General features: G+C 53.1%; 1 protein-coding gene across 1 annotated transcript in view; it reads right to left on the minus strand.

The window, feature by feature from the left end:
• The window catches only part of SHANK3 (SH3 and multiple ankyrin repeat domains 3), a 323,589-nt gene that overhangs the window by 83,203 nt on the left and 218,148 nt on the right, over positions 1-22,238 (minus strand). The window lies entirely within an intron of this gene.

The following is a 22,238-nucleotide window of genomic DNA, read 5'->3' on the forward strand; positions in this document are numbered from 1 at the left end:
GGGACAGAGCCCCCCGCAGCCCCGCACTGCCTGGGGACGCGGGAGGGAGGGAGGGGAGGGCGCGGGCCGGGCTGGGCTGGGCTGGCACACTGCGGTATGAGGGGCCCCAACATGCGCGGTGCCGCCGCCGCTGCGGGCACACGCCACGCCGAGCCCCACACCTCCCGACCCCGGCGGCGGGGAAGGGGTGTCCCCCGCCGCACCCCGTGTCGCCCGCCGGGACCCCCAGCAGCACCCCCGGGGCGGGCGGGGGGCGGGAGGCGACGGGCTCATGCGGGATGGAAACCCGCATCCCCGGGTGTCGTTCTGGCGGGCAAGGAGCAGGACAGGAGACACCTCCCCTCCCCCTGGCCATCTGCAGCCTCCCCTGCCCGGGCTGCATCTACAGGAGTCACCATCCCGCATCTATAGCCTTCCCAATCCCTTTTTGGGAGGTCGCTCTGTGATTCTGCCATTAACACCACTGTACACCTCCTGGTGAGGCAGACAGAAATATTCCTTTGTCTTCCAGACCAAGGGAAGATGCTCACAAAAGCCAACACACGCAAGAGCTGCAGGTACCGAGGCACTCCCAGACATACATCCACAGAAACCAGTGCCCAAATCCCATGGACATCCCTGGTAGTTCGCTTCGCATTATAATTTTGGACATGCTTAGGCAATACCCATGAAAAAAGAGCTTAGCTATAAAAGCAGTGACTTCGTGCAACAAAGTACCTAGATGTGGATAAACTTCATCAAAACTCTGTGAAGTGCTTTAAAGGAGGCGGCTGCTGTCACACAGTCATCCCTGAGTGTCGCATTTTCCACACATCGCCCGTCTCCCAAAAGCAGAGCTGCTGATGCATATGGCTCCTCAACACGCAGAGAACTCTCACCTCCACAACAAAACCCTCTCTCCCGAGTGCTGAGTGTCCTACTGGACACAGAGTCTTAACGACCAGAAGAGCTCATTACGGTAACGTCATCCTCCCGTCCACGTAACAAGAGCCAGAGAACCTCAAACCCTGATTCCTGGATCAAAGTTGCAGTGGCTGCCCCATCCCTGGAGGGCTCAAGGCCAGGTTGGAGGGGGCTTGGAGCAACCTGGGCTGGTGGGAGGTGTCTGGGTTGGAACTGGATGGTCTTTGAGGTCCCTTCCAACCCAAACCATTCTATCTTCCATTTGAACTGTGACTTACTGCTTAGGAAAAGGGTGAGACCCAACACATTCTTCATCCAGAGGAATGTCTCCCCTTTCCCATACGACATGTCAATCCCTTGTAGATGCCAGATCTTAACCCCACACCCAGAGCAAGTTCTGCCACCTCTGCAAGGAGGCGTTTGTGCACGTGTAGACACAAGAGAAAGAGAAGGAAAGGGAAACAAGTGTTTACATAAAAATTCATGATTTCTGTTTACCTGGCGGGGGGCTGAAGTGCCCAATTAGTTCTGCTGCGACTGCTTTGTCAATGAGAAAGGGAGGAATCCACAACAAAAGAAAATTCTGGACCTCTAGTTCTTCCCACAGGAGCTCTGGGGCTGTTTCATCCACACGATAAACTGAGGAAACTCTTGACAAAGCTGCTTGTACTCTGTATAAGCACAATCTCACCCGGCCTCCCCCACCAACCCTCAGCTGCCAAGATTTCCTGCAATAATGTAAGCCTTTAAATAAGTTCAACCTGCTGCTGCTCTCACCCAAAGCTATTCTGCGCAAAGAATATTTGATTCTTTCTGCCACCTCTGAATTATTCCTCCCCCTACCAGTAAACTGGCAAGAACTACCTTAGCTCAAATCCCTAAACTTGTCAGAAACAGTAGGAAAACTCCCCAACACGCCGCTTTCTGGCCATGGGCACCCCAAAAGCAGGTGTGTAAAGCTACCTGTGGGATTTTTAGAAATATTGGATGTCTATTTGTTTCAGTGCAATCTCTTCTGCTGTGTTGTTCACAGAAGGACTTATGACGTTGGACTTGCAGGAGGGATCCCAGATTTAGTCCCTCCAGCACCTGCCAACACTTTGCTCCACGGGCACCTGAACGTCCCCAGGTTTGCAACTGGCTGCAGTGAGATCCATTGGAGACGTTGTGATGTAACCACACTAATTAGTTCTACAGATTGATGTACATAAAAGGTGAAATGAAAAATCCCTACATCTTTGTGAATTAGAATTGTGGGGGAGGAGAGAGACGCCCGAGGTGCCACTGATGGGCACTGCCGGAGGGAGCTCCGAGGGCTGGAAAGAGCCTTAAAAACCAGCCTGGGGAAGGAGAAGAAGCCGCGTAATCAAAGACCTGCGATAGTGTCATACCAAAAAAATAACCTGAATTACTCATGTTTCTTATTTTTGCCTAAATAAAAATAGGAGCTTTCAAAAAATAAGATGTAGTAGGGAGTTATTTTAAGGTGTCAGAGCAAGATTAAGCAAAATAATGATTTAACACTCTTGTGACATAAATGTTTAAATAACGTTATGATACCCAGTGGAAAACAGCACCTCGAGTTCACTGCCAGATTATGTGCCCTACATAGAGCTGGTGAATGAACGAACGGACGAGCTGATGTAACGAGGCATCGGAGCACGGCTCCTCAGGGCTGCTCCCCAAGACGACACAAGGTCTGCTGGACCGTCTCTCTCCTCAGGGTTGAGTGTCAGACCTACTCCTGGTTTGTCTTTTCTTGAAACCAAATTAAAGGCAATTAATGCACACAGTGCTTGAATAAGGAAAATCATTTCAGTAACATTGTGACTCTTCAGAGGGACAAATCTGATGGAGAAGATCAGATTTATGAACACCTGAGGAACCTGAACACACAGAGGTCTAGGGGACCTGAGGAGATGCATCCCAGAGCCCTGAGGGAACGGGCTGATGTCATTGCCAAGCCATGTCCCTGGTATTTGAAAAGTCACAGCATTCAGGTGAAGACCCTGGTGACTGGAAGAAGGGAAACATTACACCCATGTTTAAAAAGGGTAGAAAGGAGGACCCTGGGAACTACCAACATCAGCCTCACCTCTGTGTCTGGGAAGATCAAGGAACAGACCCTCCTAGAAGCTCTGCCAAGGCACACAGAGGACAGGGAGGTGATTCAAGACAGCCAGCACAGCTTCACCAAGGGCAAGTCCTGCCTGAACAACCTCATGGCCTTCTATGATGGACTGACCACATCAGTGGACAAGGGAAGAGCTACGGATCTTGGTCATCTATCTGGACCTCTCTAAGGTCTTTCACACCGTCCCCCACAACATCCTTCTCTCTAATTGGAGAGAGATGGATTCAATGGGTGGGCTGTTCAGTGGATGAGGAACTGGTTGGATGGTTGCATCCAGAAGGTAGTGGTCAACGGCTCAATGGCCAGATGGAGACTGGTGACAAGTGGTGTCCCTTAGGGGTCCATACTGGGACCAGTACAGTTCAATATTTTAATCAGTGACATGAACAGTGGGATTGAGGGCACCCTCAGCTTGTTTGCGGATGACACCAAGCTGAGAGGTGGGGTGACATGCTAAAGGGACAGGATGGCATCCAGAGGGACGTAGACAGGCTGGAGAAGTGGGTCCCTGTGACCCTTGTGGGGATCAACAAGGCCAAGGGCAGGGTCCTGTCCCTGGGGGGGGGGCAGCCCCCGGTCCCAGCCCAGGCTGGGGATGGAGGGATGGGGAGCAGCCCTGCCCAGAAGGGCCTGGGGGGACACGGAGCTGTTGGAGGGGGCCAGAGGAAGCCACGGAGATGCTGGGAGGGCTGGAGCCGCTCTGCTGGGAGGGGGGGCTGAGAGAGTTGGGGGGGTTCAGCCTGGAGAAGAGAAGGCTCCGGGGAGACCTTGGAGCCCCTTCCAGTCCCTCAAGGGGCTCCAGGAGAGATGGGGAGGGACTCTGGATGAGGGAGGGGAGCCCTAGGAGGAGGGGGAAGGGTTGGACCCTGAAAGAGGGGAGATGGAGCTGAGCTGTGGGGAAGAACTTGTTTGGTGGGAGGGTGGGGAGAGCCTGGCCCAGGTTGGGCAGAGAAGCTGTGGCTGCCCCATCCCTGGAGGGGTTCAAGGGCAGGTTGGAGGGGGCTTGGAGCAACCTGGGCTGGTGGGAGGTGTCCCTGCCCAGGGCAGGGGGTGGCCCTGGGGGGACTTTAAGGTCCCTTCCCACCTGAACCGTTCTATGATTCTAATAGATCTATCAAATTAACAATAAAAACCCATCATGGTTATGGCTGTACTGAACAGCTACCATCGACTCCTGGTAAAACTGTAACAGCAGAGATAAACTCTGACCCTGAAGTGAGAAAACAGCTGTTAGAAGAATCAGAAGTTTTTTCAGTAGTCTGGGCCCGGTGACATGCACTGCCAGCGCCTCGGCAGGCAGGGGAACGTGTCTGACACCCGCGATGGGTTATCTCCCAGAGCCTGCATGGGGTGCACGACGCTCCAGAAGATCTGAAGAAGGGATGGTTCTCATCTTTAAACAGGCAGTAGAAAGATCAAAGGAAGTATAAAATGAAGTAACTCGTCTCTAATTCCCAGGAAAACGCTCTAACAAACACCACAACAGTTTAATAAAACATCTAGAAGAAAAGGAGGTTATAAATACCAGGTGGAATGGATTTGAAAGAACTGATTGTGCTAAATGAACCTAATTTCTGTCTGAGCATAATAGGTCTCAGGAACACGGGAAAGGCAGTTCTGTGATATGTATCTTGATGTCAGTTAAGCCTTTTGAATGCTCTCACAAGGCTTTCTCACAAAAAACAAGGGGAACATAAATGACCGCAAGGTGAGCAAACAGCTGGTTTGACAGGTTTTTGGCTGTTGAACTGGAAGGATGTTATCAAGTGAGATTTCAGAGGGGTCTGTCCTGGGACAAGCTCAATGTCTTCACCAGTGACGAGGATGTAACAGGGAGTTAAATATATTTGCAGGAGATCCCATGTGAGAGGGCAGCAGCACGTGGGAATCACAGAATCACAGAAACATTTAAGTTGGAAAAGACCTTTAAGATCACCGAGCCCAACCATTAACCTAACACTGCCAAGTTACCACTAAACCAGGTCCCTAAGCGACACGATCACAAGGCTTTTAAATACCTCCAGGAACGGTGGCTCAACCACTTCCCTGGGCAGCCTGTTCCAATGCTCAACAACCCTTTCAGTGAAGACATCGTTCCTACTATCCAATCTAAACCTCCCCTATCGCAACTTGAGGCCCTTTCCATTTGTCCTATCTCTTGTTACCTGAGAGAAGAGACCAACCTCCACCTCACTACAACCTCCTTTTAGGTAGTTGTAGAGAGCGATAAGGTCTCCCGTCAGCCTCCTTTTCTCCAGACTAAACAACCCCAGTTCCCTCAGCCGCTCCTCACATGACTTCTTCTCTAGATACTTCTTTATTGCTCTTCTTCAGACGTACTCCAGTGGGTTCATGTGGTACCACCACTGGAGGAAGGGTCTGGAAAATACCAGAGGAAAGAGAAGTGCAAGGTTCTACAGTCAGGAGCTGCGAGAAGACACCCAGAAGGTGGAGGAGGACAGGCTGGGCAGGCAGGAGGGGACACGAACACCATCCTGGCCTCATTGGCAGCAGTGTCACACTCCTGTGAGAGAAGGATGATGGACTGATGGGAGATACATCAACAGGAATGCTGTCTGAGACCCGAAATAGTCCTCCTGCCCGACCCCATGCCGCAGGAGCCTCAGGAGCCGTCTGGTGAACTGTGGGTGTGTGTAACACAGGCACCTACGGTGAGCAAGTCGCTCTGGGCTCCTTTTAGACTCAATGGAGAGCTATTCAGTGAAGTCAATGGAGCTGTGATTCACCCCGAGCTGAAATGACCGCCTACATTTTGTCAAATGAATGGCACCCCTGGCTCCAGTGACTGCTCACATCTGCACCGACTGCCGGGGCGAGCCCGGGCGCTGCGCTCGCACACCCACACGGCAGACACCTACCACCGGGTGACGTGAGTCGCATCGCTAAAGATAGGTAACACCCCAGCTGCCCAGTTCTCAGCCCCGCACTTCCAGAAGGATGTGGGTCAAGAGGAGAGTCTCCTGAGGAGCACCCCTGGAAGGCAAAAGGCCCAGAGGGAAAGCAAAAACCTGGTTTGATCGATTGGGTTGGTCATTCCCATAAGAAATGCTTTGAAGGTGTCACACAACTTCTCAGCAGAATATTGATGATCTGAGGGCTGGAGCCCCTCTGCTGTGAAGAGTTGGGGGGGTTCAGCCTGGAGAAGAGAAGGCTCCAGGGAGACCTTGGAGACCCTTCCAGTCCCTCAAGGGGCTCCAGGAAAGCTGGGGAGGGACTCTTGATGAGGGAGGGGAGCCATAAGAAGAGGGGTTTTAAACTGAAAGAGGCGAAATTTAGATGAGATATGAGGAAGAAATTCTTTGCTGTGAGGGTGATGAGACACTGGCCCAGGTTGGGCAGAGAAGCTGTGGCTGCCCCATCCCTGGAAGGGTTCAAGGGCAGGTTGGAGGGGGCTTGGAGCAACGTGGGCTGGTGGGAGGTGTCCCTGCCCAGGGCAGGGGGTGGCACTGGATGGTCTTTGAGGTCCCTTCAACCCAAACCACCCTGTGATTCTATTATTGCTGAAGCACAGGAACCGGATGGGGATGGAAGCCACTCACTGGGAGCTTTTAGATAAATCTCCCTCAAGAAAAACTGAAGTTCAGCTGATGCTGACGTTGGTGGAGAGAAGGACCATTCCAAGCCTCTCCCAGTAGAAACGCACATACCGGGTGTTCCACTCCCACAGCCAGGCAGCGCGAGGAGTTTCATTCTGCTCAGCTACCTCCTACAGAAAACATCTCCCACCATGGAAGGATGATTTATAGTAATAGTAAATAAGTGGGCGCATGCCACGCTGTGGCCCCAAGAGCAAGTGGTACAGCCTGAGTCTTTACAGACATGCTTTCTTCTCTCCCCCCAAAATCAAAGCCATAACACAGGGGACCTCTTTCCAACTTGCATTCTCGTCATCGCCTCTGGCTAGAACTGGCCTGGAGCTATGGCTGGGCTTGTCCAGGAGGGTGCAACCTGGTCTGGATCATGTTTATTCCCTGGAGCAGCAGTGGAACAGCACGGATGACCACAAGAGGCCTCCTTCCTGCCCCATCCCACTTCCCAGAGTAGGTAAAGCTTTAGGGAGAGCTCACTCATCACCCTGGGATTTCTGTACCAAACGGGTGAGCTTCTAGTAGAAGCCACCAGGGAAGAGGCACGTCCTGGAGGTGTGGGACCAGCCAGACATACCACCACTGAACGGTCTGTCCCTCACAGCAAGGGAGAGCCCTACCCGACACCGGGTGCCGCTCCGACCCGCTCTCCTGCAACGTGGAGGCTGGCCGAAGCACGGCACAGCTCCATTCCTTGGCTCTAGGTGAATACAGGAGAAAAAGAATGACCACAGTGGGTCAACATCAAGTGTCCCGTCTTCAACATCTACTGAGAGGAGCTGCCTGGAGAAGGGGAACGGAGCAGGTCTGAAGGGCCTCACTGCTGTCTCAGGAGAGCTCCCAGTCCCGGGACTGGCAGCCAGGGGACCTTGGCAACGACATCGGAAGTGAAACTGGGAAAAACCCTATCCTGGAGGTAAAAATAAGCTACCTAAATCTCCACTGCAGATGGAGAAGCCTCTATGAACGCAGGCAACAGTGGTGCTTCTACATGGAAAGCAAAGGACAGCAGGGAATGGAGTGGGGACCGGAAAGGAGCCTATTTATGCTCATGACTGGTCCTGAAGCCCTGATTATCATCAGCAAGATTTTCAGTTTAATTCAGTCAGGAGGCAGCTCATCAAGGCACTGATTATGAACTACGTCAAAAGCAAACTGACAGATGAAGAGCAAGTCTACCTCTAGAAGAAACCACCTTCCACGATCTGAAAGCTCAGCGAACCCCAGGGAGGACACCTGCTTTGAGATCACCCTCCCTCCAGCACTGGCCAAAGGCACTTCTGACCCCAGGTGAAAGCCCAAAGCCAGTGCTGCTGTCCCAGCAGAAACAGGGGCTGTGAGCACCCGAGAAATTCCAAAGATCGACCATTGCAGAACATAAGGAACCATTAGTGAAAGGCCCTGAAAAGCAGCACCTTCCCCACTCAAACAGGGACAGTTTTCACCCCAAATTTTCAGAACTGGATTCATTTCATTAAAACACACCAACCTGGTAACTTCTAGACCATCAATCCAAACATTAAAATAAGAAGAGCTCATTAAGGGAACAACAAGTCTAAGAAAGTCATAGAATCATATGGGGTTGGAAGGGACCTCTGGAGATCATCTAGTCCAACCCCCATCAAGTCCAAGGCATGTTTCGCCTGGACTCCAAACGAGCAGTGGTACTGAGAAAGCCATTAAATCCATGCTGAGAACACCCAAAGCTGTCAAGTCAAGGAAAAGATGCCATCGCAGAGATGCAAAAAAGACAAGCCCTCTTCAGGCTTGTGTTTGTACTGGCCAGAAGAGGCATTGTAGCTGAGTAGGAGATGCTCTCCAGCTCCTGGGTCTGCTCTTCAGCCCCTTCTCCTGGAGATGCTCTCCAGCCCCTACCCCATGGAGATGGTCTCCAGCTCCTTCCCCCTGGAGATGCTCTCCACCGGATGGGCCAAACCTGACACTGACGGTGACAAAGGACCATGGGTGAGCAAAGGTGGTCTCAGTCTTCAAGAAGAGGAGTTCAGGTCCATCACTCACAGCCTCCCATCATCACTTCTTCAGCAAACAGTGTAAAATGTTGCCTGCTAAGAAAGGAGCAAAGGCAGCCCGTGATCCGCACTCAGCACTGCCGGATCCCCCCTGTCCCCCCCCGGGAATTCTGCTCCACACAAAAGCACCGTCAAAGCTGGCGCCGGAGACATTTGGCTGCGCAGACGCACAGAGAAGGTAACACACCACGGCATCTCATGTCTTAGGATGTCTCACCGGCTCAGAAATCCATTCTGCTTACATTCCAAAGGGAAAACGGTCACAACCAGAGGGATGTTACAGGAGTTAGTCCCACCGCTGCCTTCAGAAGTCACATGGACCGGGAAAGGACAGATGACACCTAAAATCCCCCTTTGCTCAAACGAAAGGAGATTAAAGAACATCACATCTGTCTCTTGCCCAATACAGAGTCAGGAAAAAACAATGCATATTTCTATAAATAATAAAAACAAGTCCTAGAAAATCCAAACTCTACAATGTGGATTTATTCCCTCCTCAGCAAAGGAGACCGATGGAGACGAGTTAAGGGCACTGTGCTGGAGACACAGGACAAACACATGCCACAGACTGAGAAAGAACAGAAAGAAGCTGGTGAGGCCAAAGAGCAGGAAAAGGGGGATGATCAAACCCAGGAAACCATCCTTCACGGGGTTGGAACCATACTCTGATGAGGAACACAGAAAGAATCGTGACCTCTGGCAGGTTAAATGTAAAAACACAGGATTACAGACCAAAAACCAGTCTGTGGAACAATCTGCGTAAGATCAAAACTAATACTAAACCAGTTCCCAAGTGCACGGGGAGCAGGACACCAACCAGAGCATCTCTGGGGTCAGAGGACCCCAGGGAGCAGGACACTGAGCAGAGCATCTCCGGGGTCAGAGGACCTCAGGGAGCAGGACACCGACCAGAGCATCTCTGGGGTCAGAGGACCCCAGGGAGCAGGACACTGACCAGAGCATCTCCCCCCAGAGCAGGATCCCAGAGCATCTCTGGGATGGTGGTGCCAAAGCAGCACCCAGAGAAGGTAAGGCCAGAACAGAGGAACTAAACACAATTTTGTTCCCCTGCTGTGGGGAGGCTTCCCCTTCAGGAGCGCAGAGACTTGTAGACAGACAGATCCCAAAGTGAAGCGTCTCTACAGGAGGTTTTGGAAGAAAAAGGAGAGGCACAAGCCACCAGGAGCAGGCAGTGGGCAGCTGAGCGTCCAGAGCACCTTGTGGGTGACAGAGCGGTCCCACTCCCAGTGCCCAGGCTGTGGTGAGAAGCAGAGAGGGACCTGGGGCCAGGACAGCACGTGGCAACTGTTTTTATGGGGGGGCCAGCAGAGAGGGAAGGTGCTGCAGGTCCATCCTCCTGATGCCTCCCTGGGCCAGGCTCCAGCAGCTGGAACCAAGAGGGAGCCAGCCATCACGGGGATAAACATCACACCTGGGAAAGCCAACATGGTGTTTTAAGTGAATGTCTTGACTCATGAACTCCAATAAGAAGTGGTGTCCCTCAGGGGCCTGTACTGGAACCAGCACTATTTAGTACCATCATTAACAGCACAGTGGGATCCAGGACTCCCTCTGCAGTCTTGGAGATGACACCAGACTGAGCGTACGGCTGGTTCCCCAGAGGGAAGGGATGGCATCCAGAGGGACTGGGACAGGCTGGAGCCACTAGAATTAAATTTACTGTGTCCAGTTGTGGGCTCCCCAGTTCCAGAAGGACAGGGAAGTGGTGGAGAGGGCAGAGCAAAGGGCTGCCAAGATGGTGAGGGGCCTAGAGCATCTCTGTGCTGAGGAAACGCTGAGGGCCTTGGGTGTGTTTAGTGTGGAGAAGAGCAGAGGGAGGGGGGATCTGCTCAAGGCCTGGCAATCCTTCCAGGGGGGGTGTCAGGAGGATGGGGCCAGGCTTTTCCCAGGGGTGCCCAGGGCCAGGCCAAGAGGGAACGGGCACCAACTGGAGCAGGGGAAGCTCCATGGGAACCCCATGAGGAGGCCGTTGTTTGGTGTGAGGGTGGCAGAGGCCTGGCAGAGGCTGCCCAGAGAGGTGGTGGAGTCTCCTTCTCTGGAGACATTGCAACCCCCCTGGAGACGTTGCTGTGGGAGCTGCTGTGGGTGCCCCTGCTCTGGCAGGGGGTTGGCCTGGGTGCTCTCCAGAGGTCCCTGCCAACCTCACATCATTCTGGGATTCTATAAATATCCCCAGAACTACAACCAGGTTTTGCTCCAGAGATGCAATGGGCCAACACCGGAACAGAACAAGGGCTGAGCTGGGACACAGCTCGAGGAAATGACTGATGGGAAAAAAGGCAGAGATCCAAGTTATTTGACAACAAAAACCTCACTAAAGCCTACTTAAATTTCCAGAAGCATTTGACAAGGTCTCTCATTAAAATCTCTTGAGGAAGATAAGAAGCCATGGGATAAAAAGGAAGGTTTTCACAGGTTAAATTTGTTAAAAGGTTTAAAATAAAAGTAAATGATTGTATTTCACATCAGAAGAAAGGTCAGCAGCGGAGTCTCATGGGGATCGGTGCCAGGATTGCACTGCTCAACATGATCATTTAGGAGAGAGGAATGAGAGAGAGGTAACAAGGTTTGCTGATAACACTCAATTACCCAGGATAATAAAGAAGAGGAAAACTGTGAGGAACTACAGAAAGATCTTAAAATATAAGATGAAATCTACAGTGGGAAAAACTGGTGCACGTGGTAAGAAATAATTCTCTCCTCATACCTAAAAACACAGGCTCCGAGCTGACTGTCACGACAGGATGAAGAACTTGGGGACAGTTCGTGAAGTGCATCACCCTAATGTCCTACAATGGCCAGCAGAGACAATGGAGTTGTCCCTGGACAGAGGGACGTTACAGCACCGGCACCGCCAAAGCGCCCACACACCTTCAACACTTGCACTAACTCTGATCCCCGACTTCGGAAAAAAATAGAACAAAACTGGAAACAAAGGAAGATGACACAGACTGCCCAAAGTATGGAGAGATTTTCTGTCCAAGGAATGGTGTTGTTTAGTACCACTTCACCCGGAGAAATACCACCCAGGGGAAATGGCTCCACCAGATCCTGAGTGCTACAGAGGGGGCTAACAGTGCCCTGTCCATTGCCTTCTACAGCTCAAGGACCAGGCCACATCAAATGAACCTCAAAGATAATGTTTGAAATAAACTGCATTTTTCACATGGCATGGGATAACGTTTCTTCCTGCCACAGGATATTGTGCTAAAAATTGACATGGAATCAAGGAGCAACCGGACAACTCCTGGCAAAGCAATCCCTTAGGCATTACTGCATTCAGGACACATGTTGGATGGAGAATCTCCAGCCCACAAGCTGTTGGACATGGACAGAGTGTGCTGGGGAAGCATCACCACACACAGCCTTGTTCCCTCATCCGTCCCTGGTCACCTGGGATGGCTCTCAGTCAAAGGAGAAGTGGACTCTGCCTAAGCCAGTAGAACCCTCTTATGAAGCTCGGAAAAGCCCTTCTCAGCTCACAAATCACACACCCGAGGAAAGTCATGTCTGCAGTTCATACCTATCGTGCTGCTCAAAGCTTCTTTAACCTTCCTTCTCTGGTTAATGTACCTGTACCTGTAGGAACCGCTGGAGGAGCAGCCACCCCTGAGCTCCTTGCGCGGCCACCGTCCCTCGCCACACTCTCAGGAACCTCCACTTTCAGAATCAGCCCCACAAAGCGCGATGAAGGCCAGCTGTCCTCGGCCCCTCAGGACCACCAGTGACCCCTCTGGTCACCCTGCTTCATGCTGCGGCACCCGGGATGTGGGAAGTGATGCTCACCAACAGCTCTGTTCAGGCATGAACCCCTGACACCGGAAAACAAAGCCTCACCCCTAAACCAAAAGATTAAAGCTCAGAAAGAGCCAAGCATTTAACCTTTTAACGTTTTTGGAGGCCTGAGCCTCAGGCTGAGCAGCTGAGGAAAGGTTAGAGCACAGCCCTCCCCTGACAGCCCGTCCTCAGCCACCGGCTTGTGTCCACTTTGGTCATCACTGCATCATCAGTGTAAGAATTAAATCAAGGAAACTCAGCACAAGACCTCCCTGAAGAAGGTGATTTGGGATGTATTGAACTTCTCCTACTAAGCTGGCTCTGTCCCCTCGCAGCCCCATAACCATGTAACTCGGAAATGCCAAAGTGTGAGCTACCAAATACTCAGACGGAGGTCACTCGTGGGACAGTACAAGGGTTGGTGGCTCCTGGTTTCCTTTTGTTCAGCAAAATGAGAAAGAAGTTGTGTCTGCCCCATCCTTGGAGGGGTTCAAGGGCAGGTTGGAAGGGGCTTGGAGCAACCTGCTCTGGTGGGAGGTGTCCCTGCCCAGGGCAGGGGATGGCACTGGGGGGGCTTTAAGGTCCCTTCAACCCAAACTATTCTATGATTCTATGAAAACCAACTACACTTTGGACAGGTCTTCCCCAGGTGGTGCTTCAAGTCCTCTCATACTGGGAACTGCTGCACCCCAGAGTGCCTCTGGGCTTGCTCTTTGAGATACCCAACCTACTGAGGTGTTAAGTGGCCCAAGGTACGGGCACTGCTTCTTCACGTCACGCCGGTTCGCATTAAAGGTAAACCCCACTCCTTGCGATGGCTGCGACACTTCCTGACATCACCCAAAACCTCACGGGCTGACACAGCAACCTGCTGGAGGGTCACATGCTGGAAATTACTTTCAACAGCCTCCATCAGCGGAGGCATCGCTTTATCCTTGCTGTTTTACAAACCATTTTACTTTACCAGGTGTACTGCTGCAACTCGAGATTTCACCAATTTAGCGCTAATTCTCTAGGAGCTCGGTGGCGATTATTTAATTTCTCCAGGAGGCCAGATGTCACGTCTGCAGCATCTAATGCTCCAGCTGCTCCCCTGCTGCTCCGGCAATCCACGGGGATGGCTCCCAGTGCCAGCAGGCTCCTCTCATCGGCCGGTTCATGAGATGACTCAGAGAGGACCTTTATAATTCTTGGTGATGCCATGAGTGGCTGTGCCCACCTCGAGGCGGGTTGGTGTGTGTCAGAACAGAGAATGCCCGTGTCTCAGCTCTGATCATCAGCGTGTCCCTGGGCAGTGCTCCCACCGGTGGCAGCAGCCGCTGGCTCCAAGGAATCACAGAATATTCATGGTTGGAAGGGACCTTTGAGATCATTGAGTCCAACCACAAAAAAAACCCAACAAAAACCCCCCAAAACCAAACAAACAACCCCCCCAAACTCATAAAAAAACCAAAAAACCCCCAAAACACACCCAAAAACATACCACACCCACCCACAAACAGACACAACCCAACAATCTCAGACACCAGAGCATGCCCTGAAGTGCCACGTCTACACATTTCTTAAATCCCTCCAGGGATGGTGACTCTTCCACCTCCCTGGGCAGGCTGTTCCAGGGCCTGACCACCCTCTCAGGAAAGTCATTCTTCCTGATACCTCATCTAACCCTCCCCTGCCCCAACTTCAGACCATTTCCTCTGCTCCTGTCGTTATTCCCTTGGGAGAAGAGGCCAACCCCCACCTCTCTACACCCTCCTTTCAGGGAGCTGTAGAGGGCAATGAGGTCTCCCCTCAGCCTCCTCTTCTCCAAACTCAACATGCCCAGTTCCCTCAGCCTCTCCTCGTAGGACTTGTTCTCCAGACCCCTCACCAGGGAGTCCTCTGGCTCCAAGGCTCTTCCCCTGGCTGCACACACACGTGGACGGATCCTTTCCATAACGTTGACGAGGAGAAATACCCTTGGCTGGCAGACAGGTCAGTATGAGGTGTACACGTCACTGCAGCCGCTCCGGACTCGGCACACGCAGCGGAGTCACTATTGATCAACACAGCCTTGATGGTCCTACCTGACAGCTCCTGTCCCTCTCCTACAGGACTTAGCACCTTCAGAAGGAGAAAAAACCTGAATGATGTTTTCTGGTTTTAGGCCTCCACTTGTCTGGCTGAACCCCCTTCTCATGAACTGAACTGGGGGGAGCTGCCGGGTCTCTGATCTGTGGTGGTCCCTCTGTGAGGAGCAGTGGCCACACGTGGCTCCAGCCAGGGCTGGGGGCAGAGCCCACAGAAACCATCACCGACAGCTCACCCGGAGCTCGCCCGGCTCCTCTTCAGGGGCAGCACCACACAAAGGTCCCTCCACAAATTGATCCATCAGGTGAAAATAACTTATCCCACACCTGGGCCCACTTGGCACCACGGTGCTGCAGCACTGCAGGACAGAGGGGGCCGGGGGGGAAAACCCCCAGGAGCCCCACACAGCACCCACCATCCCTGCCCTTTCCTCCTGCTCTCACATTTCCACGTCCTACTCACGGTATCCAACCATCCACAGAGTCCTCTCTCTGCTACAGGGGCTGCTTCCCTTGGGTCTGACACATCTCCTCTGCAATAATCACTACTAGCTTCATACTGTAATTAAGAATAACTTGAAGTTAACACACTCTGGCTCTCACAATATATTCCGTCATCTCTGTTTAGACCAGGAACACCCGGAAACAAACCGAGTCCTCTGGCTCCAAGGCTCTTCCCCTGGCTGCACACACACGTGGACGGATCCTTTCCATAACGTTGACGAGGAGAAATACCCTTGGCTGGCAGACAGGTCAGTATGAGGTGTACACGTCACTGCAGCCGCTCCGGACTCGGCACACGCAGCGGAGTCACTATTGATCAACACAGCCTTGATGGTCCTACCTGACAGCTCCTGTCCCTCTCCTACAGGACTTAGCACCTTCAGAAGGAGAAAAAACCTGAATGATGTTTTCTGGTTTTAGGCCTCCACTTGTCTGGCTGAACCCCCTTCTCATGAACTGAACTGGGGGGAGCTGCCGGGTCTCTGATCTGTGGTGGTCCCTCTGTGAGGAGCAGTGGCCACACGTGGCTCCAGCCAGGGCTGGGGGCAGAGCCCACAGAAACCATCACCGACAGCTCACCCGGAGCTCGCCCGGCTCCTCTTCAGGGGCAGCACCACACAAAGGTCCCTCCACAAATTGATCCATCAGGTGAAAATAACTTATCCCACACCTGGGCCCACTTGGCACCACGGTGCTGCAGCACTGCAGGACAGAGGGGGCCGGGGGGGAAAACCCCCAGGAGCCCCACACAGCACCCACCATCCCTGCCCTTTCCTCCTGCTCTCACATTTCCACGTCCTACTCACGGTATCCAACCATCCACAGAGTCCTCTCTCTGCTACAGGGGCTGCTTCCCTTGGGTCTGACACATCTCCTCTGCAATAATCACTACTAGCTTCATACTGTAATTAAGAATAACTTGAAGTTAACACACTCTGGCTCTCACAATATATTCCGTCATCTCTGTTTAGACCAGGAACACCCGGAAACAAACCCCCTTGTTCATACTTTACATGCTGGTGGTTTCACACTCGGTGCTTACAGCGGGTTTCCAACCGGCAACGACATCGTGTGGAAAACAATTAATTCACTAAGCGGCCTCCTGCGTTTATCAGCTACTTCTGCTGACACGAGTGACAACGGCGTCCATCCCACTGACCCAGCTCCCAGCGGCGTTAGTGGAACCCTCTTTGCACAGCCCGACCCTGCTGATACCCCACCAGAGCCCTCCTTTGCTCCACGTCCAGCTCCACGTGGGGGGACCTCTCAAACGGACAGAGGGAGCGACGCCAAAGTGACTCACCAGGAGCCTGGCACCAGCCACCTCTCCCCACATCGCTGGATTTTAATTAATAATCAATCGATCACCTCCCCTTCCCCCCCCCCCATCCTCCTTACTCACCATCACACATGTAAAAGGAGCTGCAGACAACCCCCAAACCTCTCGTTCAGGAACCTCTTCCAGAAACATGTTTATTCTTTCTAATTTTGTACCAACAAGAACACACGCTGGTTGTCCAGAGCCCCACGTGTCCTTCCACCCATGAAAAAGCACCTGGAAACGACATGTTCTACTACGAAAGACCATCCCAGACCCGTCTCTGAGCAGGGCCGTGACCACAGCAGAAGAGCCCACCAGCAAAGAGAGCGGGGCCACTTCCCAGCCAAGGGCTCACTCCCGAGTGAGGGTGCAGCAAAGGGCTACAAAGATGATGAGGGTCCTGGAGCATCTCGCTTATGAGGAAAGGCTGAAGAACCAGGAGGATGGGGCCAGGCTTTGTCCAGTGGTGGGAACGGGCACAAACTGGACCAGGGGAAGCTCCATGGGAACACCATGAGGAGGCCGTTGTTTGGTGTGAGGGTGGCAGAGGCCTGGCAGAGGCTGCCCAGAGAGGTGGTGGAGTCTCCTTCTCTGGAGACATTGCAACCCCCCTGGAGACGTTGCTGTGGGAGCTGCTGTGGGTGCCCCTGCTCTGGCAGGGGGTTGGCCTGGGTGCTCTCCAGAGGTCCCTGCCAACCCCACATCATTCTGGGATTCTGTGGAGGCACCAGCCCCCTGTGCTCTACCAGCATCCCACGGCCAAAACCCCAGCAGAGCCCCACCATGGGAGAGCTGGGGCTCCCCTCTCAGAGAAGTACATTCCCCACCGAGGGTGTGAGCTGGAAATGGATGCAGCACAAACAGAACATGCTCAGCCCAGCTCTCTCCCCGCCAAGCAAGCTCTGTGTCACAGCACTCAGCCTACAAGTAGTCCTCAAAACATGAAAAGGCCAATATGACCACGACGCAGGCATGCAACGCCGTGGCAAGGATTGTACAGGAGAAAGTAATGATCTGCCAAAAAAACAAATGTGGAAAATAGCTCTTGAGCATGGATGCTACTCAAAGAAGCAGAAGGAAAATAATGGATCTGCAGCCTTGCGTTTCTGAGGCTGTTTAAAACAGAGGTGGATCCCATCACCACCAGACAGACGGCACCCTCTGCAGACCCCGACCACCACCTCGGCCTGGGTCACCCTGGGGTCCACCTTCTTCCCACTCACACCCCTGACACCCGCAGTCACGGCACAGGGGTGATACAGCAGAGACTTCTCCTAACACCAGGGGACAGCAGACGGTGAGTTGGGTTGATGGTTGGACTCAATGATCCCAGGGGCCTTTTCCAACCTGAATGATTCTATGATTCTGTGAAAAACCCCCACATTTATTAGCGACATAACGCTTGTGACTTCTTGTACTATGTACTCATTAGTTCACTTCAGCTTAAACAACGAGGAAATGAAAAAGTAGTTGTATACAAAGACCACATCACGAAAAACCCCAGGACAGTAACAGGAATGGAAATACTTTGATAATTAATACTTGCACCACGGGAACACATATAGCCACCATAAAAACCATTCCTGGAAAGACAAAAAAGAACATAAATGTAGTAGAAACTTAGGGAAAGCAAAGAGAATACTTTTTTTTTCTTTTAAAGATAAATGATCTACGTAATCACTAGCCTGAAAGTTCATTAGCATTCCTAACAAAGCAAACATCCCAAGAACATCACCCTCACAAGCGGGTCACAGCAGCAGCAGCGTTCGGGCACCGCAGGGGAGGGAGAGGGACAGACTCAGGGCCTGAATCTCCTCTGTCCCTGCAGCTCGGGCAGGAATTTACACCCAGGAAAAATAATTACAAAGCCTACGGTGATTTGTGAGAGTGTTATCCCTGCTGTGCGCACGCCTGTTAACATTCATACATGCAAATGTATGCAGATAAGGTATGGGTAGCTCCACACACGTTCGAGGATGCTGAGACCCCGTGCTCGGCAGGGGGTGACTGGCCACATCGGTCCAGCTCGGGCCCCGCGACACACAAACCACAGCTGGAGGGACCCTGTCTGGGCAGAGAGCAGGGGGACAGGCTTGTCTCCTACATGTCTTCACAACGCCATTAAAGATGCCTTCACAAGCATGGCAGAAGGCAATGAAAAGGCTTCTTCCCATGTAGCATCAGTTATGGAGCTGATAATTATACCAAGGGATAATTAGCATTCAGGTCTGACAGACTTAACTCATTATTTGTCATAGAATAGTTTAGGTTGAAGGGACCTTTAAAGCCCCCCCAGTGCCACCCCCTGCCCTGGGCAGGGACACCTCCCACCACACCATGTTGCTCCAAGCCCCCTCCAACCTGCCCTTGAACCCCTCCAGGGATGGGGCAGCCACAGCTTCTCTGGCCAACCTGGGCCAGGCTCTCACCACCCTCCCACCAAACAAGTTCTTCCCCACAGCTCAGCTCCATCTCCCCTCTTTCAGTACGAAGCCATTACCCCTCTTATAGACGGGAACACGTGACAAGGGCAGTCCCAGAGACAGAAACAAGGGTGGAGAGACGCTTTAGGACTGTTAAATTTGTTTGCTCAAACCATGCTTATGTTGTACCAACACAACAACCCGTGGTGTCTGCTGGTCTCTGCCATCACCTCCAACCCATAGTTTGCACTCACCGGGGTCTCTGCCTTCTCCCAAAGTGCTGGGATCTGCCCTTCCAGGGCAGCACCTTCAGTTGGGCACAAACTGCTGCTCAACGCGCTGTCAGGAACGCGGCAGCACCGCACTGGTACTGGGCACCGGTAAGGCCCCACCTCGAGGGCTGGGTCCAGTTTTGGCCCCTCATGACAGGAAAGACCTTGAGGGGCCGGAGCGTGTCCAGAAAGGAGGGGGCAGCCAGGGGGGTCGGTCTCTTCTCCCAAGGAACAGGAGATGGGACAAAAGGAAGCAGCCTCAAGTTGCCCCAAGGGAGGTTTAGGATGGAGACTGGGGAAAATGTCCTCCCCAAAAGGGTTGTGAAGCCTTGGCAGAGGCTGCCCAGGGCAGTGGTGGAGTCCCCATCCCTGGAGGGATTTCAAAGCCGGGCAGACGTGGTGCTGAGGGACATGGGTCAGTGGTGGGTTTGGCAGTGCTGGGTCCATGGTTGGACTCCATGATCTGAAAGGTCTTTTCCAACCTCAACGATTTTCTGATTGCCCAAGTCAGCTGCCTCCAAGATCTGCAGTTCAACCTTCTCTTGCCACAAGATCTATGAAATCCACTGGAGAAAGCAAGGTATTTAATTTCCTGAGAATGAAAACAGCTCTTCCAGAACACCAGTGGGACCCATTATTAAATGACATCTCTGACTGAAGCATCCAGTTTCTCATTTGGTGATTGAATTTTCCCTCACCCTACCAAAACCTGCTTGGCCTTTATGCAAAGTGCCAGCACCAGCTGTAATCACTCCTCTGGAATGAATCTTCTTTTCCTCAGCATCTCCTAGAGAAGATGGGCCAAGAAGCTACTTTCAAATCCCCGTAACTGATGTCAGCATATTAAATGTTGTACTAACTGGATTAAATTCAAATCACAAAACAGCCGTTGTCTGAACTCCAAGGGTACCTACACCCTGAGTGGGTGACGGCCTTTGGCAGAACTCCCCACCTGGCCAGAGTGCCCATGACCGGTGGGGTGGTCCAGAAGCAACTAGGTTGGGGTACACCTAAGAGTCAGGAGACGGCAGTGCCCAGCTCCAGGCCCTCCACAACCCCTGGAGCAGCTCCACTAGCCAGACACAAAGCCCAAGCCCCCTCCCCAGCCAGGGCTTGTCTCACCTGGATCTCACCAGTGGGCTCTGCCGGGACCGATGGATGCGGTGTTGAAGTGGTTGGGGGTGACCAGGGACCCGCCCTGCACCTGGAACCGCCAGTGTTCAGGAGGTGATCACAGGATCATGGAATTGTAGGGGTTGGCAGGGACCTCTGGAGGGCACCCAGGCCAACCCCCTGCCAGAGCAGGGGCACCCACAGCAGCTCCCATAGCAACGTCTCAAGGGGGGTTGCAATGGCTCCAGAGAAGGAGACTCCACCACCTCTCTGGGCAGCCTCTGCCAGGCCTCTGCCACCCTCACACGAAAGAACGGCCTCCTCATGGTGTTCCCATGGAGCTTCCGCTCGTCCAGTTGGTGCCCGTTCCCTCTTGGCCTGGCCCTGGGCACCACTGGGAAAAGCCTGGCCCCATCCTCCTGACCCCCACCCTTGGAGGGTTTAGAGGTGTTGATCAGATCCCCCCCTCACTCTGCTCTTCTCCACACTAAACAGTCCCAGTCAGTCCCTCAGCCTTTCCTCAGCACAGAGATGCTCCAGCCCCTCATCATCCTCGTAGTCTCCACTGGACTCTCTCAACCAGTTCCCTGTCCTTCTGGAACTGGGGAGCCCAGCACTGGTCCCAGTGCTCCAGCTGTGGCCTCCCCAGGGCAGAGCAGAGGGGCAGGATGACCTCCCTCCACCTACTGGCCATGCTCTTCTTGATGCCCCCCAGGATGCCATTGGCCTTTTTGGCCACCAGGGCACATTGCTGGCCCATGGACAACTGGCACTGGGGCAGGAACCCAGGTCTGCTGAGCAGAGCCCACCACAGCAGCCTCCTGCAGAGCTTGGCACCGACACCTCCTGCCACGGCGGCAGTGGCCTCTGGCAGCCATGACCAAAGGTGGCATAAGGTCCCAAGACCAGCACTGAGCACTTGCCGTGACCACCCTGTTCACCAGTTGGTCCCAACCCCCTGCCTTGAAGGGGGTGGCTACTCATCAGAGGGTCTTCACCGAGGGCAGCTTCATGTACAGAAGAGGTTGCAGATCTTCGCTGTGCTGGTCCTGCCTGGGGACACGAGTGCCCAGCGCCGATGGGTCACCCGTGGAGGGACGGCTGCCATATTCTTCAGCTGCTTCACCATGAATTACCCTCACCGTTCAAAGCATTTGTGTTATTGCCAAGGGATGGTGCTCGGTCCCTGCCAGCAGACTCCAGCCCGTCTGTCGTGACCCGCGGGTGCCGGGGCATCTCCCCGGGCCCCACCGGCCGCTGTGTCGTGATCGCAGGGGTGAGCGAGCAGTAAAACAGCCGTCACAGCCTGCCTGTTCTGACGAGATGATTTGCATCACATTTTTAGCCCTGGCTCTTACAAGGCGTGTTTCTGGCAGATGCATCACAGGGTTTGAATTAATCTCAGCTCCAGTCACGAGCTCCTCCGCGGGAAGAGCTAGAGGCAGCGAGGGCCCGGCAGCACTCCCGGGCAGAACGCCACCACAAACCAAGAGCACGGCCTGCACTCCATCTTCAGGACACCACCGGCATAAAGAGGATCTTGGCAAACATTTGCCCGAGGACAGTTTAAAACAAACGAGCCAACAAACCCGTAGCAGAAACCTCTTTTCCTTTAAGCGAGCACGAGGGATGTGACTGAGCGCTGCAGGTCCTGCGCTGGCTGGAACGCTACAACGAGTCCCGTTGGAATAATCTGGTCTCACAAAGCTCTGCAGCGAGGTGACGCTGCACGGGCCCCACGGGGCAAAATACGGTGTTCACTGGGTGGGTGCCAAGATTCATGATTTCTCTTGAAGCACCTCACTCCTTCAAGAGCGCTCACAGCCTGTAGTACACACCAGCTACCGTTTCACCACCAGTTCTTCACAGCTCCTACAGCACTGCCACGGCAAGAAGAGGTTGCCCACAAGTCAGACGTGGCTCAAGAACAGAATCATAGAATTGCCTGGGTTGGAAGGGACCTTCAAGATCATAGAGTCCAACCATCAACCTCACTCTGATGAAAACCATCACTAAACCATATCACTAAGCACCACGTCACCCCCTCTTTTAAATACCTCCAG

This window comes from Calidris pugnax, unplaced genomic scaffold, assembly GCF_001431845.1.
Source record: "Calidris pugnax isolate Ruff unplaced genomic scaffold, ASM143184v1 scaffold459, whole genome shotgun sequence".
NCBI classification, from domain to species: Eukaryota; Metazoa; Chordata; class Aves; order Charadriiformes; family Scolopacidae; genus Calidris; species Calidris pugnax.